General features: G+C 35.8%; 1 long non-coding RNA gene across 1 annotated transcript in view; it reads right to left on the reverse strand.

Annotated features, from left to right (window-relative positions):
* LOC128635831 (uncharacterized) overlaps window positions 1-14,379 on the reverse strand; it is a 134,579-nt gene extending 120,200 nt beyond the window's left edge. The window contains exon 1 of the long non-coding RNA XR_008398596.1: window positions 14,334-14,379. This is a non-coding gene — a long non-coding RNA (uncharacterized LOC128635831). The remainder of the gene's footprint in view (window positions 1-14,333) is intronic.
* Window positions 14,380-19,580: the final 5,201 nt, after the last annotated feature.

Genomic DNA, 19,580 nt, shown 5'->3' on the forward strand with positions numbered 1-19,580 from the left:
TAATAACGGTAAGTTTAATTTAGCTATATAGTTAGGGGGTGTTAGGGTTACGTTAGGGTTACGATTATGTTTAGGCTTAGGGTTACGTTAGGGTTAGGTTTAGGGGTTAATATAGTTTAATTTAGGTTGTTACAATGTGGGGGGCTGGTGGTTTAGGGGCTAATAGGTTTATTTAGTGGTAGTGATTTAGGAGGCCAGAGGTTAGGGGTTAATAACTTTATTTAGTTGCAGCGATGTTGGGGAGCGGCACAATAGGGGTTAATAGATTTATTATAGTTTGGGCGATGTTGGGGTGCAGAGGAATAGGGGTTAATAACTTTAGTATAGTGGCGGCGATATTGAGAGCGGCAGATTAGGGGTTAGTAGTTTTATTTAGGTGGCGGCGATATCAGGGGTGGCAGATTAGGGGTTAACATTATTTAGGTGCCGGCAATATCATTGGGGGCAGATTAGTGGTGTTTAGACTCAGGGTTTATGTTAGGTTGTTAGGTTTAAACATTCATTTTATTTCCCATAGACATCAATGGGGCTGCGTTACGGAGCTTTTCTTTACGCAATCGCAGGTGTTAGATTTTTTTCTGACCTACTCTCCCCATTGATGTCTATGGGGAAAGCGTGCATGAGCACGTCAAAACAGCGCTTGTATTTTGTGCGAAATTTAGTTTAAAAGCACCATATCACTCATTCAATTACAAAGCCATATTGCAGGACCACTCGGTGGGCCTCCCAAGCCAAATCAAGATGTGGTGCAGAGAGCTAGCCTTAAATATATCGGATATAGAGCTGAGAGATGCAATTCAGCTAACCAAAAAAACGATTCATTGTATAACGATCTTTGAAAGCTACATGAAACTCAAACTTCAATGGTACAGAGTGCCCACTAAGCTGTCAAAAATGTTCACTAGCGCATCCTCAGGATGCTGGAGACTGTGTGGTGAGGAGGAATCCAATTCCCACATATGGTGGGCATGCCCGAAGATCCGCGAACTCTGGAGTGACATTGAGACGCTCTTGCACTCCATGAATCTGACCTTGCGGTTGACGCCAGGTTTGGCCCTCTTCCATATTCTTGATAAAGCCTTGCCTAAACACAACAAGCAATTTGTGATCTATGTTATGGCAGCCACTAAGCTCTGCATTGCCAGAGCATGGAAGCAAACCGACCCGCCTATGATTTCAGATGTTTGTGGGGTGATTCAATACCTGGCTAACATGGAGAAATTCGCATATAGATCGTTGGAGCGAATGGAGGACTATTGGGCAATATGGGAAGACTGGATTCAGATCCAGTAGTCCCGGATATCTTTGCATGCTACTGCTCTCTTTCCCCAGGTCAATGGGCCCGAGGACATTGCGCGCGGGTTTCTGCGATTAACACCCCCCTTTTTTTTTTTTTTTCTCTTTTTTCTTTTCTCCCAGAACCCCCCACAATGCTCTTCTTTACTCCCCCTTCACCTATCCTATTTTCCTCCCTGGATCCCCTTGGACCCCTCCCCTCCATATGATAACTCCTCTACCCTCTACCCTTAGACCTTCCCCTCCCCCCCTTTTTTTTCACACAATATCTCTAAAATACAGCCAACGATGACCTTGAGACTACTCTGACACCTGAGATATGTGGTCCTATCTGTCACTTAAAACTTTTCTTTTTTACTGCAAAAGCTAGGTTTATGTTCCGCTATTTGAAACACCTACCTGCCCTGAGGATCTTCTTTAACAAATACCTAATCAGCTACATATTGTTCATAATGTACTGGGATGTTCCTCACTTAAACCTATACCTGGATATTATATTTCAAACCTATGTTACCATTTTGATGTCTTTATGGAAAATAATTGTTTCCTTATTTGCTACTTGATTGTTTGTAATTCTAATTCTTAATAAAAATATTTTGGAAAAAAAAAAAAAAAAAAAAAGCACCATATCACACGCACAAGCCGGCTTTTTAAAAACTTGTAATGGCTGCGCTATAGGGGGTTAAATAGCGCAACTATTGTTGCATTAGTTAATTTCCCTATAGCACGCATAACTCGTAATCTAGGTGTTTATTAGATAATAACTGCAAAATAATTAATTTTATACTAACTTAATGACAGTGGCAAGCCTTATTGCCTTTGGAGGGGTTCCTCCAAATAAGGAAAATGGCAGGTGTAGTTGGGCTTCTGAAAACTAAGGGCTAGATTACAAATGAGGTGCAAACTGTTTTGCGCAAGCAATATCGTCTTTTCACAAGCATTTTTAATTGCGCTGATATTACAAGTTGAGCGAAATTGTGATTGTGCTAGCACAAAGGCACGCACATGAGAAAAATTAAGTTGGGATTTTTGCACTATTCGGGTTACCGCTAGCGCAAAATACGTTGTTTTTTTTGGATCTTGTAATACAAATGCAATCTGACTAGAGCAAAAAGCTCCACTCTAGTTTTTGTGATCCTGAAAAAAAAAGAATTACTGTGCCACTGGTAATCTAGCCCTAACTCTACTAAAAAACAATGTTAATTCGTTTTAAAATTGTTAAAGGGATTTAAGAAAAAAAAATCTGTTGTGATTCAGACAGCGCATAAACATTTTTTAAAAAAATATCCAATTTATTTTTATTAGCAAATTCGCTTTGTTCTCATTGCATTTTTTGTTGAAGAGATACATAGGTAGGTTCTTGAAGCACAGCACGGCAGAAAATAATGCGTCAGCCACACCCAAGGAACTAAACTGTCTCTCTCACTTTTGTTGATTATTTTATGTATGGTTGCAAAGTAGTGAAGCAGCTTAGGTCTGTCTTTAGCTTGAAATGGCAGTTGTATTATATACAATCTAAACCTATATTCACATATATATATATATTGAGAGATTGGTGTATAGGCGCAAAACAGTACTTATAACTGAAATTTAATCAGTTTACAATACGATAAAAAACTCTAAAATATGTACATATAGGAATATATATTGTAATGAAGTCCGGTAACTGAAGTCCCAATAGTAGTCTAAAAAAGTTCCCACGTGAAAGGAATTTCTTAATGAGACACAATTCAGGTAAGTTGGTGTGCCCACAGAGACCAATAGTGATAGATGAACTTCCTACTTACAAAAAATACCTCAATCAAGATGAGGTAAGTGCCACACAGATTGTTGAGTAGTTGGTTCTCTAGTCATTGGCTCCTTCCATATATGTGTAGATTAACTTTTGTCAAAGCCCCTGGGAGAAAGATTTCCTCTTTGTTTATTCCCTCAGATCAGTTGCAATCCTGATCGATGTGAAGAGAGGAAATAAAAGCAAAAGATAGTGCAATATTGTTTTTATAAAGCACACTTAGTATTTTATTGAATTGAAAAACAACGGTAAAACCTGCTTACATTTTATAACCTCAATTTGCATATGAGGTATCAGTATCGTTTGTTATGGTATTCATTCAAAATAGTAGCAAACAAACAAGGAAATTCTTTCTTTTTAAAAACAACAGCAACAGTTTACAGTCAATTCATATGTAAAATCTGTTGTTTTGCCAAGGGGACAAGGATCTCATCTAGAAATATTCGTCTAACGCATTTCAAAGGTCACTTATGGATTATACCTGCCTTCTTCATCAGAGGATAGATTTCCGCTTTTAAAACGGATCATTTATATGTTGTCGAAGTAAGGGCGGTGCGACTCGCCCTTGTACTGGCTCTTAATTCTATTGGTCGCAATTTTCTATCACCTCCCGAAGGTACATAAAGATCTTAAAAGGCCACCGGTAAGACCTATTGTTTCAGGTATTAATTCTCTAACCTCCAAACTTTCAGAATACATTGACTTTTTTCTCCAACCATTGGTACCTAGGTAAAAATCCTATTTAAGAAACTTTCAAAGATTAAATGGAGCACAGAAAAAATCTGGGTAACACTTGTTGTAAGCGCCTTGTATTCCAATATTCCTCATGGGAAGGGAGTTGAAGCAGTAAAATACTGGTTAGACGTTATCACAGATCTACCAGAAAATATTAAAACATTTCTATTAAGATCAATTATTTTTGTCTAGGAAAAAAATTATTTCCTATTTGAAAATAGCTTTTATCTTCAGCTCCATGGGACAGCTATGGGGACTCGCTTTGCCTCGAGCTTCACTAATTTATATTCTTTCGAAGAAGAAAAAATTCTGAAAGAAACCTTTTTGGAAAGGCGATATTGGAGGGAGGAATTGGAAAGAGCATGTGAAAGAGCTAGAGAACTTACAGACAACCATTATTAAATCCTCTCTCTCCTCTCTCTCCTCTCTCTCTCATAAAAGGGTGTGTCTGCCAACACAGAATGGATTAGTTATATGCTGTTTGTCCTCTCATAAGTCAATGTACATGATTAATGTCTTTATATTAGCAAAACTCATTCAAGCAACAAATTATAATATATATATATATATATATATATATATATATATAGATAGATAGATAGATAGATAGATAGATAGATATCAAAAATCGAAAAAGCACTCACTGGACTGTGGACATCAGTGTAAATCAAAACATTATTGTGACATTTCGGGACCAGCAGCGTCCCTTCCTCTGACGGGTCAGAGGAAGGGACGCTGCTGGTCCCGAAATGTCACAATAACGTTTTGATTTACACTGATGTCCACAGTCCAGTGAGTGCTTTTTCGATTTTTGATATCTACATACCTGGCTACAGCACCCTGGCAAGTTGCAGTTTGTTGGTGAGAGTGCACATACGATACAACTTCGACTTATATATATATATATATATATATATATTGATTGATTGGAGCAGCCGTGTTAGTCCAGAGATTTAGATATCAAAATAACAAGAGTATTGCATTGAGCAATAATACTTTTTTATTGGACTAACTATACATTTAGAAGTTGACAAGCTTTTGGAAGAGTTCTTTCCTTTATCAAGTCTGAAGCAATACTGTATTGCTTCAGACTTGATAAAGGAAGGAACTCTTCTGAAAGCTTGTCAACTTATAAATGTATAGTTAGTACAATAAAAAAGTATTATTGCTCAATGCAATACTCTACATAAATATATATATATATATATATATATACAAAAGTAAATGTATGTAAGATTTATTGTTTGTACTTGTATAAAATAGCTATTTCAAGGACACAACAAGTTAACTAACTACATATTACATTAAAGAACTGTCCTTATTCATGGACAAGAAAAAAATGTTGTAAGGAAAATGGTGTACAGACTAAAAACTGTATGAAGTCACGTGATGGACAGTATAATGCTCTTCACGTCATATTTGACATGTGTGAGTTTGACTGTTTTTTTGATAAACAAGGACATCTAATGGAGATTTGTGTCAGAGATGTACAGCTAGCATATTTAACACAGCGAATGCGGTCAGGTTGATGCATTAATAAATTGACCCCATAGTGTCTAATTTGTAAGTACATATAAAAAATTTACTATTGTATGTCAAATCTTGTAATTCCTGAAATGAAATAAGTTTTTTTGGTAAATATTGAAAAATCTTCCACATAATCCAGACCTATATTTTTTATTGAATAAAAAGAATATTATGTTATTCTAATCCTGGTTTAAATTTTACACAACCTACTATTGGTTGGTTAAAAACTCTGTCATTCTCTTATACTATTTTTTTTAGTTTAATGTTTTATTACAGACGTGTATTAAATGTTTATGGAACACACTGTTTAAAATAAATCACAAAACAATGGGTATTATAAGGAGATTGTATTATTAATAAGTATAGAATATCTACATTAATCAATAGAAACTATGCTTACTAAACATATTTTTAAATAATAAGAAAATTCCCTTAAATTCAAATTGCTTTAACTAAAATATCCCATTCCACCTTATCAAAGCTGCTAATCAGAATGCCTCTTAGATAGGATGATTGGCATCTCTACAAAGTTTATAAAATAATGTCCCTTTCCAAATGTTGCATACTGTAAATTTACCCTTTACATACCCCTTCATAAAGCCCACTTGATCTAAATTAATACATTCTGGAATATTTTTTTGTTAATCTATTTGTTTAGACATTTTTGCTAATATATTACACTCTTTACTTAGAAATTAGCTTGTAAACAAATAATAATTCAGCAACTCTTTGTCTTTAAACAATACATTATACAAATAAGCCAGACAAGAAGCAGTTTCATAATTTAAGAGTTTTTTAAAAATGTAATTTATCAGGACCACAACTTTCCCAGATGAAAACTCAGCAACTTCTGCACAAATATGCTTAGCAAATAAAGGGGTTAATCCGAATCTGTTACAAAAAATCCAGTACAAAAATCTCTATAGACTTTAATGTTGTTTTCCTGTTGAAAACTATTAGATACAAGGATTGTGATTTACCCTATATTCTGATCAAATGGATTTTGACTTTTGGCTTGTGTCACTACAAAGTAATGGGGGGTAATGCAGTGCAAGGACCATATGATAACTTTACTTTGTGTGACTTTGTATTTAAAGAGACAGTCTACACCAAAAATGTTCTTATTTAAAAATATAGATAATCCCTTTATTACCCATTCCCCAGTTTTGCATAACTAACACAGTTATATTAATATACTTTTTACCTCTGTGATTACCTTGTATCTAAGCCTCTGCAGACAGCCTCCTTATCTAAGTACTTTTGACAGACATGCAGTGTAGTCAATCAGTGACGACTCCTAAATAACTTTACAGGAGTGAGCACAATGTAATCTATATGACACACATGAACTAACACTTTCTAACTGTGAAAAACTTTCAAAATGCACTGAGTTAAGAGGCGGTTTTCAACGGTTTAGAAATCAGTTTGAGCCTAGCTAGGTTTAGCTTTTCAAAAATACCACCAAGGGAACAAAGCAAATTTGATGATAAAATTAAATTGGAAAGTTGTTTAAAATTGCATGCCCTATCTGAATTATGAAAGTTTAGTTTTGACTTTACTGTCCCTTTAAGAACTCCAAGGGCGGAGTGCAAAACCACCAAATGATTGATTTGATTCTCAAAGAACAAAGAATATGTGAAATAAGAAACAGAATGATTTTGTTTTTCCTAACAGTATATTAGTTATTTTTTATAGAAGTTAATATGAGCATTGCAATAGGTCTGCATTCAAAATACATTTTATAAACCTAAAGCAATCATTTAGTTAGCATTATTTTTGTTTTGTTTTGCAGTCCAAGACACACCTCATTCACTGCAGTTTTTTTTTGTATACTTCATTTTTCAATTCAACAGCCCCTCTAAATAAGTTTTAACTTTATGAACTGATATTAATGGTTAAAAGGACATGAAACCCCAAAAAATGTCTTTAAAGTGAAGGTAAGGTTATTCTAATAGAAATTTCTCTTTACTTTACTTTTCTAACTTACAAGGTAGTCGCTAGGTTTATTTTTAAAAAAAACGTATATTTAACCATATTTACTAACTTTTATTATAATGTGCCTTACGATCGTAATCCCCTCCCATCCAGCAGTTCTGTGTTTTCAATACATAGACGTATAGAGCGGTCCCACCCGCTCTATACGTCAGAACTACACTCGTGCACATCTATCCTCTGCTTACCGCGCATGCGCACAAAATGGTTGCTCTCAAAAGCATGCAATTTTAAACAGATTTCTAGTTTACTTCTATTATCAAAGTTTATTTGTTCTTTAGGTAAGTTTTGTTGAAAAGCAGGCACCTAAGCTTAGGTGTGTGCACATGTTTGGAGCACTATATGTCAGCAGTTTTGCAACCATGTCTCCCATTACAAGAACACTAGATGGCAGCACTACTGCCTGTCATGTAGTGCACCAGACACCTAGCTAGGCATATTTGCAATAAATAATAGCATGGGAACAAAGCAAACAAATGTGATAATAGAAGTAAATTGGAAACTTTTTTTTTATTCTATTCTCTGTCTGAATCACAAAATCACAAAAGAAAATGTTTGGATTTCATATCCCTTTAAAGCAAAAGTGATTCAATGTTACTTATAATGGCTAAATGTATAAGAATGCAGATTGGTTTACTTTGAGCCATCAAACTCTACTTGAACACTGACTTCTGTGTATTTCAATAAAAATCCATGCAAACAAATAAATAGTCTAGATAAACTTTAATTTTCCATTGTTTTGACACAAAATTAATATTTTAACAAGATCGGGAATTCATTTGAATATATGTGTGCTTTATTCCTATATATGTGAGATTTTTTTGCAAAATGTTTCAGTCTAAAGCGTAAACTACCAAACATCGAAAATCTAACCTATGTTGTTTTTAAGATTGCAAAATAAATAAGTAAAGTATTACACCATTCAAATTTGCTTGGAAAAAAAAGATTAATAATGTATCTCTTTAATTTGAGTTGATTTATTACTTAAAGCAATGACTTCCAAGTTTAATTTAAAATTGTTTTGAAAAAAGTGTAAAAAAAAAAGAAACCCAAAATAGATATGTTTCTGCGTGTAAATTTTTGAAAGGCTAGAATTTGGCTTATAATTCTTTAATCCCTGCAAATGAATTCTATTGTAGAAAAGGTTAATGATTATTGAAAACAAGCAGGGGAAAATACAATTTTATCCAGATTATGAATTAATTTGAATTTGTATGTCCTTCATGCCAAGATATGTGAGATTTTTAGTAGAATATTTCACTCTAAAAATTAGCATAAACTACCACATATGCAAAAAGCTTAAATTAACATCACATAAAGCACAGCCTATGCTTTTTTTAACATTAGGGGGGGAAAAAAGCCTTCAAATTTGTTCCCCATAGCTTGAGTTGTATAGGGATGACAGGAAATTAATTTGCATCTCATTAGCAGACAGGCTATTTACAGGGCTCCTGACTTTATGTCAAATACCATTTTGTCACTGCATATGAACTAAAGGTACAGGTCTTCAGGTGACAAAATTAAATATCTTATTTTATAAGCTTGCAGCATCCTATAAAATCTCTATTTCAATGACTTCTAACCAGATTTCATTTTAGCATCTTATGTCATTCTTTGAGTTCTATCTATAATCACAGTTCAGCAATTCCAGTTTTTTTTTTTTCTTGCAACTCAGCATATGGCTATTCAAAGATGCATTTTGAACACAGCATGTGCAGACTTGCCTTTGCAGTACGTGTTAGCCACTCAATTAGATAAGATATTTTATTTAAGGAATCTTCGTCCGTGAATACAGAAAACTACATTTTTTTTCTTGTAGTGTAAGAGAGCAAATTCTCCCTTTGGAATTGTGAAAAATGTTGCACTGGTGTGCTATAACGAACATAATATATTCTATATTAGAATTCATTCTTTAAAGTGTAAAATTAAAAAGATTGCTTTTAATATTATCTATTTGTTGGAATAATTCTAGTCTCAGCAAGGCTTCATTGCGAGTAAAAAATAAATTCTCATACCATCAATTTATAGTGCAGAATACATTTTTGTGTTGTTGTTTTTTGTGATAGTATATGCTGTGTGCAAATTATGGCATAAAATCTTGCTGCTAAACCCATTGGAAAACTAAATAAAATTTCTAATACAGCAGCATTTTAATTCTAATGCAAATCAAAGAGTAGATTACTATTTTGTGCATTTTTTTTTTGCAGATAACTTTTTCTGAACATCCGCTGATTTTGTCAACGTGTTTTTCCCCCCAATGATCACAATCACAAAATGTTTTTGCCGTTAATATTGCTCAAGCTCAAAATTGCTACCTCCTGAATACAATACAAAATTATTATTATCTGCAATGTTAGTCTCACAATTTTTCAATAAAAACAAATAAATGTCCTGCGCTGGGAGCGGGGTTCACCGTCTGCGGTGTAGCGGCCGCTGTGGTTTGTCTGTCGGGCTGTCCTGGCCGGTGGGGTTGCCCTGCGGGGGCGGCGCCTCCCGATCGGTGGCGTCGCGGGGCGCGCGTGCGCCTCGCGGGGGTGGCTCTTGGTGCACGGGCGGTGCACCTGGGGGTGGAGGCGGGTTTGCGTTTGCCCGGCTTCGGTTCTCTTTTGAGTCATCTGGGGACTTTGGTTTTGATGCCGACCTCCTCTTCATGGTGCTTGGACGGGGTTTGTATTGGCAACAGCAGTTTTTATTCTGTTTTTTATATATCGGAGACATCCGATTCTTAAATGTTCTATGTTTTTTTGCAGGACATGTACTACTATGATTGTTTGTTTTAAATTATATTTGTAAAGCAAGTAAATTTATCTTATTTTATCTCAAAAAAATAAATAAATAAATAAATAAATGTGATTATCGACAAATAAAATGTTGAATTTTGGATTTAGTGATTACATCACAGGTTAGTGTCTGTATCAGAAGCCTTTTAGGGGGCCCTCAGTCACTGCTCCCTCTAAGTTGTGCAGCTTGTGCGAGTCAAGGGTCAGGTCATATTCCAGCTATTACAGCTTTCCTGTGTGCTGTTATCTCTGTAAACAAAGGTGAGTAAGGCCATATAGGCAATGCATGCAACGTTTTTTAACCATTTCTTCTCTCTCTCTTTTCAAGTTGCTCTATAGCTTTTATCATCTATAGCTGCTGTTATGTAATTTGTAATCCATGGAGATGTCCCAAATGATTTGTAATAGTAGCTATTGCTTACTAAATAATCATGCTTTCAATGGGATGTTCTTAAGCAGCTATTTTACTATGAATATATGTTTGTGTGTGTATATGTATTTGTTTGTATGGGCGCATGTGTTTGTGTGTGCATGTGTATATGTGTGAATATATGCATCTTTTTGTGTGTGTCTGTTTATATATGTACATGTGTTTTTGTATATGATTTTGTATGTGTATATATGTGTGTATGTGGATATGTATCTATATTGCTCATTAGCTATGCTTTGGATGGGGTACTGTTAAAATGAGGGAGTTTGCCCTGGGGCCCAGTGAGTTCTAGTTATGCCGCTAATCTGTATGTTGATTTATTTCCTTTAATGTTATACAGTAATGCCTGTTTGTTGTGTTAATTTGACAAATTTATATCAGTGTAAAAGTGCTTGTTCTAAAAGTCATAAATGATCTTTAAATACAGTAGATTTCCATAATGAGCAAATGCATAATAAAAGACAATGCAAAAGCACTAGATGATAGTTTTACATTTATAAAGCATTGACTTTTCTAAAGAATATATAAATCTATGTGCTTAGAAATAATAAGGATGATTCTGTTAAGCCAGAAAAATATTAACTGCATAGTTAGACACCTTAAACACCTTAGAGGTAAACATAGATATGCAGATTAGCTTCTGAAATGGAACAAAGCAATGGCTTATTTTTCTATATCTTTTTCACTATTTTCTCAAGGACTTTATCTAGTTTTCAAGCATGGTGACACAATTCTTTATCTTATTGAAAAAACATATTTCTGAACATTTAGAAAAGGTATATGAGTAATTGCTTGAATTAATTATCTAAGTGGTAGAAAGGATATAAATATAAAACAATTTAACCTATTACTCTTTGACCACCTGTTATTTAAATGAGCATTTTAATACAAAAAAATGGCAGGTTTTAATTTATTAGAGCATGTCAATTTTTTTTTCTTTGCATTACTTACCAGTAAAAACTATGGACTATATTTATAAATCTGCTGAGGCTGCGGAAAACCCCTTGAGGTGCAGGCTCACTGATAAAACCCTACATGCCGCCATTTAAGAAGCCATATGACTGCCACTTCATACTCTCTCTGCCACATCTGAGATAGCAGAGTTACAGGGACATTAAAAACTCTGAGATGGTAAAATAAAAAAGATAAAGTGTATATCTATAAAAACAAGTCTGCAATATATTTTAATTATTTATTTTGTCCCCTTTCCTGTAATTCCATTATGAAATTGTGAGCATTTCAGTTCCTGTTAGAAATGGATGTACAGAACACTGTTATATTCCACACCGCCATTGGCTGCAAACTCTAGTGACCTATTTATATGTGTCCCTAATTGGCTACAGCAGAGAAAGTAACCTAAATTACAAAATGCCAGCTGTTACAACATGGCATCCCATTGTTTTATAGACACTAAAACTTATATTTAAACAGCTAATGAAACTTTATAAAATACATCTGGATGTTATTCTCAGACAAATCTTTTCTTTGAATTCATCATTCTATTTAGCATTTATTTAGTGTTTAATGTCCCTTTAAAACAACAAAAACTCATTCATGTATTGCAAGAGTAGGGGGAGGGAGCTGCATAAGGATTTCCTTGTACAATAATAAACACTCACCACAAACAAAGAAGGACAGGTTCCCTAGTTAGGAACTTTGTTTAGCAGTGCTTTGTTAGAATGGGCCTATTATGAGATATTCCAGCAATGTTGTTAATCACATAACTAAAGTCGTATTTGCATTGCAGCTCTCAAGCAGAACATGAACACTGAGCTAATCAGGAGAAGTAGTCACACAACCCACCAATCAATAACTGTGTTCTCTGAGCTGCAGTTCTTGTGGTTGTTGATTTGGACTTATCTATGTGTTTAAAACATTTTTGGGAGTTAAAAAACGTTGCTAGGGTCAGTAACTTAAAAAATAATATAGAACATGTAATTTTAGCATTATGATGTCCCTTTAAAATTATAATTATACATGCAAGCAAAAAGGGTTAGGCTGGAATAAGTCAAATATAACTATGCAATTGAGACTGAAGAACATTCTTGTTTGAAGGAATCTTCTTGGTGTAAGGTGTCTATAGACAGTGCCACTATTCAGTAGACCATGCAGACATTAACTAAGTCAGTGTTACAAGATTATACATTTTGTGTGTTGGTCTTAAAATGGTATGATGCATCTCTATAAAAATACCAGCACCTGCTAGGGTTTTAATTAAAATCATCTCTTGTATATCTATTAACAGCAAATCAACAGGCATCAAGCTGTGACAGAGAAAGAATCTGCACCTTGTCAGCCTTGTTACTACAAGAACAGTCACAGGTCTAACCCCCTCCAGTAATTATTCACCTGGGTTTTCATTGCATTCATTTTCATGCTGATTGGCTATGTGGTGCACTAATGTAGGATTTGCATAAAAATGTGAATGAATAATGTCTGTGGGGTCTTATGATAACATCTTTTTTTCAATGTATCCTTACAGCTAGTCAACCCTCACAAACCTGGCATCTATCAATCTTGTGTTAACTCTTGAAAGACACTTATTAGGGTGACAGAATGCAGTGATGTGACACAGCATGATATTACTTCCCAGAAGGCTGTGTAGAAATAAACATGAAAATATGCTGAAGAGACCAACCAGGAAGGAATTAAAATCTAAAGCTTGAATGAAGGAGAACATTTATAGTATCACTTTATACAATGTAATGCTATATAAGATACATTGTATTGTATTAACATATAACTTAGAGGAATAAACAATAGGCAATAACAATATTTATATGTCCTTTATTAAAATAATGGCCATTTAATGTGCTTAATTATTTTTTTTGTTTTAAACATAGATGGTAGATTCTGTATTTGAGAATTTCTGAAATAATACATTTACTACAATTATTCTTTCCTTTTTTTTTTTTTTTTTTTTTTTACTTGCAAAAATCAATTAAACACCCCCATTTAAATGCATTAGAATTTGTCTTGTCTCATATTGAACTTGGGTAATTGTTCTTATCTATAATATTTCAGTTGACAAGATGTGCTCTGGTTGAACTAGTAAAGACACAAAATTCTGCATACAATATAACGGGAAAATCTAAGATTAAGAAACCTAAAAACAATAGCCTATTACAAATATACACGCAATATTCCTAGAGTGCATTCTATACTGCTTCCATCATTAGTTATGTTTTATCGTACAAGCACTAGTGCACGCTAACATCTGCATGTCACATAGCAAAAGTGTGTTATTTTCTCACATAGTAGATTTATTTAGCGAACTCAATACAATTCATGATGGATAATGATTGGGTGCTAAGCCAAAAAAGATGGAAATTTGATACAATGTTGGAGTTTTAATTTAGTTTTGTGCTATATAATTGTAATGAAAATTGAGCATAGTAAACTTAACACATGAATACATATAGACACACACATATATATATATATATATATATATATATATATATATATATATATCCACATATACTATATATACACTTTGCCAAGATTCCTTTTGTTTTCCTGCCTTGGGAATTTACACTGCCACACAGTCTTTTAGGGAATAAGTTTACACACACAAAGTAATGGAGATCAAGCAGCAGTCTGCCTGTTTATTTTGCACGTCACAGGCAATTCAAATGAGAAACAAAATATAAAACAAAATTCTGCCCGTCTAGGCACTAACTAAACATACATCAACAGTGTCTAACTAGTGTCAGTCAGCTAGTCTAGAACTGGCAAAACTAACATAAAACAAACAAAGTTAAAGGCAAAAGATGTTTACCTTAATGTATTTGGCCTTCAAACAGCAGGCAGCTGCTCCTCTTTCCTGCAGTGAGCAAGTGAAGCCTCTGAACTAACTCAGACTTCAGGCTTTATAGCAGCATGATTACACACCTGTGTACTGCTGCAGTGTCTGAGAAACTGATCAGCTGCAAATTCTGGACTGGAACCTAAAGTAACCAAACTAGGCAGTTTTCTCTTTTGCATGTTCTTTGAGGCGTACCTGCCAATACCCCTTTATCAAATCCAAAGTAGGAATATAGTGAGCCCTTCCAAGTTTCTCAATCAATTAATCGACCCTTGGCATAGGATAGGTGTTGAATTTTAAAATTACATTTAGTTTTCTGTAATCATTACAAAACCTTATGGACCAATCAGGTTTAGGTACAAGAACAATAGGGCTATTCCATTTGCTATGTGATTTTTCAATCACCCCAAGCTCAAGCATCTTTTTTTACCTCTGAGCTAATAGATTCCCATTGGGCTTCAGGAATCCTGTAAGGCTTAAGATTCACAATCTTCCCTGATTCTGTAATTATATCATGTTTTATAAGATCTGTTTTCCCAGGCACTTTAGAAAACACATCTTTGTTCCTTATTAATAATTCTTTAACCTCTTGTCTCTGATGGTGGGAGAAGCCATCAGACATATTTACTTCTGAGGACATGGATGTAGAGAGTGTTGTTGCCCCTGATGCTAGCAAGGCCTCCCTATCCTTCCAGGGTTTAAGTAAATTGACATGGTAAACTTGTACAGGTTTTCTTCTACCTGACTGGCTTACCTTGTAATTCACCTCTCTCACCCTATCAATGACTTCATATGGACCTTGACAGGTGACAAGAAACTTATTTTCTACATTAGGGATGAGGACAAGTACTCTATCACCTTGAGGAAAAACACAGACTCTGGCATTACAATTATAAGTATTTTTGCTGGGATTCCTGGGCCTTTTTCATGTGTTCCACTACTATAAGCCTAATGGCAGCTATGCGCTCCTGCATTTGAGTAATGTGTTCTATGACACTATGGTAGGGGGTGGTCTCCTGTTCCCAGGTTTCTTTAACTATATTGAGTAAGCCCCTAGGGTGTTATCCATACAACAGCTCGAAGGGGGAGAAAACTGTAGAGAACCGAGGAAACGCTCTAATGGCAAACATTAAATATGGGAGAAAGTGGTCCCAATTCTTTCCATCTGTGTCAATTACACAGTGTAGCATGATCTTAAGGGTCTTATTGAATCTCTCCACCAAGCCATTTATTTGGGGGTGATACAAAAAAGTTTTTAACTGTTTTATTTTAAGGAGTTTACACAACTCCTTCATAACTTAGGACATAAAAGGGGTTCCCTGATCAGTAAGGATTTATTTTGGGATTCCCATCCGACTAAATATACGTACTAGTTCTTTTGCTATGGATTTAGAGGAGGACTTACGAAGAGGTATAACCTCTGGAAAATGTGTAGCATAGTCTAAGACCACTAATATATACTGGTGTCCTCTAGCTGACTTTGGTAAAGGCCCCACTATATCCATAGCAATCCAGTCAAAGGGAACATTGATTATGGGCAGTGGAATTAACGGACTACGAAATACCTTAAAAGGGGCTGTGTGCTGACATTCAGGACATGATGAGCAATAATTTGTTATATCAGACATTATTCCTGGCCAGTAAAACCTTCTAAGGATTCTTTATTTTGTTTTTTTCTACTTCTAGGTGTCCTCCTTGTAAATGGCTATGAGAGAGATTTAATATAGTATTTTTAAACACCTTTGGTACAAGTAACTTCCTAATTACATCTGCTCCTTTTTTTATCAATTTGATAGAGCAAGTTATAAGACACTTCAAAATGTGGAAAAGTAAGTAGCCTTTCTGGTTCCTGTACTACTCCATTTGTGACTCAAACATTCTATCTAGCTTTGGCTAGAGTGATATCTTCCCTCTGGGACCTTCTGAAATCCTCATGACTAGTCTGTAGGTGGACCAACTCAGTTTCAGGACTATCATCTGGGTTGTTTCCATCAGAACTTAATTTTTTCATGGGGAACAGAACCATGGCCTTCTTTTTCTTTTCTACTACTTCTCCCCCTATGTTAACCTCTGAGAATGGTAAGTCCTTCCAAGACACAACTTTTTTTTCAACAATTTTTCTTCCAGACTCTTTTCCTTTTTCTAACAGAGCCCACAAATCAAGAAACTTTGGTGGTAGTCGGGGTACTACACCCACACGGAAATTTATAGACCCAAAATGGGTCCCAAACTCAACTTCAGCTGTGGGGTATTCTCAGGTATCACCGTGAACAGAAATAACTTTCAGTTTCTTTGTGTAATTAATTTTGTAGTGTGGTATAAGGCTTTCTAAGACTAAAGTTACTACACTTCCTGAATCAAGTAATGCTTTAACCCTTCTTTTATTTATCATGAATGTACACCAGGGATGACTATTTAGATACCACTCAGTATTAGAGAATTCCCCAAGGGTTGACAACAATGAGTAAGGAGTTCCTTCTTTACTCATACTACACTGCATTGGTTCTATCAGTAGAGGAAACTCATATAAAAAAAGGCCTGTTTCGTGACATTTAAAACACTTTATCAAAGAGTTCTGGCCATTTTTAGCCCCTTTAACAAAGTCCGTAAACTGGTAACGATTTCTGGCACCTTGGAATTCAGTGCGTGGTTCCTCCATTCCTTTTGGTTTTACTACAGTCTTGCAAACTTTAGTGGATCCATGGGCCCTCGGGTTGGTGCGCTGTTCAGTATGAGTTGGCATTGACAATTCTCCAACTGCAATATACCTATCTACCAGGGCAACCAGCTCCTCAGCACTTTAGGGATCACATTAACCCACCTAGCTGGGAAGAGGTATTGGTAGACTTCTCAGGAATCTGTCCATTACTAAAATTTTAACAACACGGCTGGGTGTGTTGCTTTCTGGTTGCAACAATTTTCGAGTGAGGTGAATAAGGTTAAACATTTGAGACCTCACTGATGTGTCAGAACTGAATGTCCATGTATGGAATCTCTGGGCACGTACTGCCAATGTCACTCCAAGCCATGCTAGAATCTCTGCCTTTAGTTTAGGATACTCTTTGACCTGTGCTGGCTCCAGGTCATAAAATGCTTTTTGGGGTTCCCCAGTCAGGAAAGAGGCTAAGAGGCTGGCCCATTGTAGAGTTGGCAACCTCTCTCTCTCTGCAGTACATTCAAAAGTCAATAAATACATCTCTATGTCATCATCTTTGTAGATCATGACTAGCTTGCACATGTTTGGATCCTGGGGTAATTGCCTCAGCAGTTCCTTCAAGTCTCTCTGACAAAGACCAGAGGTCCTGTTGTACAATCAGAGTGGCCTTCCTCTATTCAGCCATAACTAGCTGACTTGCTTCTGCTTGTGAGGTTACCATCTGTTGCACAAGAGCTTCTGTGCTATCCTTCTGAGTCTTAGTTAGTGCAGCAACCCCCTCCGCCTTGACCAGGACCAACTGTTGTAAGGTAGCAATAGTCTCAGTTTTCACATTTGCCTCTTTTTGGACGAGTGTGAAGTGCAGTATTGCTTTAAAAAAAGTCCTCCATTTTATTAAGAGAGAAAACACTTATGCCCTCAGACCTTCAGTGCAGCTTTATCCGCATTCTCCACCATATGCGACAAGATTCCTTTTGTTTCCTGTCTTGGGACTTTACACTGCCACACAGTCTTTTAGGGAATATGATTCCACACACACAGTAATGGAGATCAAGCTGCAGTCTGTCTGTTTATTTTTTTTAAAAAACTTTATTTTTATTATCAATAGGCAAACAAATACCATGACCAACATACAGAATCACAACAATCCACTGCATGACAGTGCGATCAAAGGTACTCTCCATAAAAATATCACAGTAAAATAAAGAAACCAACACAGGTCAAGAAGAGGTAGCAGGTATAGGAGCAAAGTCTCTAAATCATGGTCCTCAGTTGGCAATTAGTCTATAGGTCTTTATCCCATAGTAGGGGCAATTTGTCTCCATGTTGCCTATTGAAAAGTTTTCTTTTTTTTAAAAACCCCCATTATCAAACATTTGATATCTAAAGCACCCCACAGCCACCTATGAACTCTGGGGTGAAAGATCCAAAAATAGAAAAAGCATCATTTACATCAACATACACATCTACATATTGCTGTAATTTATAACTAAACCATTAAAGCACACAGTGGATTATTTACATGGCATCACTAACTACAGGTGACTGCTTCACACATCGCCCGCCATCACTCAAGTACTGGGCTGTCCGACCAGATGCTCCATTCATCCCTAAGATTCGCTTCCATCATATAGATGGTGTTTTTAAAAGGGTATAATATTTGTTTCTCAGTCGGCAGTCTAAGAATTTTAAAAAGAGCTTCCATTTTCCAATCAAGCGTGCCACTCATTTATCGACATCAAATAAACATTGTTCCTGCAAGCATCATTAGCTTAAAAAACATGATGGATGGCGCTTCTATATGAAGCCATTTATGGAAGACACACTTTCTGGCTAAGAGTATGCTATTGATAAAAAAACTTCTTATCTTGCCCTATAACTGTCAGTTGGTCTAAAAACAAAATCTGTATGGGTGTGAGGGTGATAGATATAGACGTTACCCTGGAAAGCCAGAAAGATACTTGGCTCCAGTATCTGCAAATCTTGGGGCAATACCAGGTGTAATGTAGAAAATCTGGGTCTGTGTAAGAGCATTTGCCACAAACATTAGAAAAGTATTTCCTCCACTTACTTAATCTGCTTGGGATGAGGTAGTCTTGGTACAAAACACGCATTTGAGACTCTCTAAGGTCAGCTGCAAGGGTCGCAGACCATGTGAGGTTTAAACTATTATAAATAAGTTTAATGGAATTCACACTAGGAAACCTCCTATTCCAAACAACTAAAAGGTTTGACTGTAATGTAGGGATCTTGATCTGTATCAATGTACTGTAGATGGGGGATATGGCAAAGTTGTCTATCTGAAACAGTGCAATAGTCGGAACCAAAGGCGACTTGTCCCAAAATGTCCCACAATTCTGCAAGATGTGATTAATATCATGCCGGACCTGAAAGTAGGCAAATCTACTAGTGTATGGGATTAAGTATTTTCTAAATACAGCGTAAAAGGGCAGAACTGATTTAGTGGCAGTGTCTAGCAGTTTGTCTATATTATCCACGCCCAAGGACTTCCAACTGTTAAAGACAGGGTACATTGAACTCGGTAAAAATCTAGGGTTCCCCAC

This window comes from Bombina bombina, chromosome 7, assembly GCF_027579735.1.
Source record: "Bombina bombina isolate aBomBom1 chromosome 7, aBomBom1.pri, whole genome shotgun sequence".
NCBI lineage: Eukaryota > Metazoa > Chordata > Amphibia > Anura > Bombinatoridae > Bombina > Bombina bombina.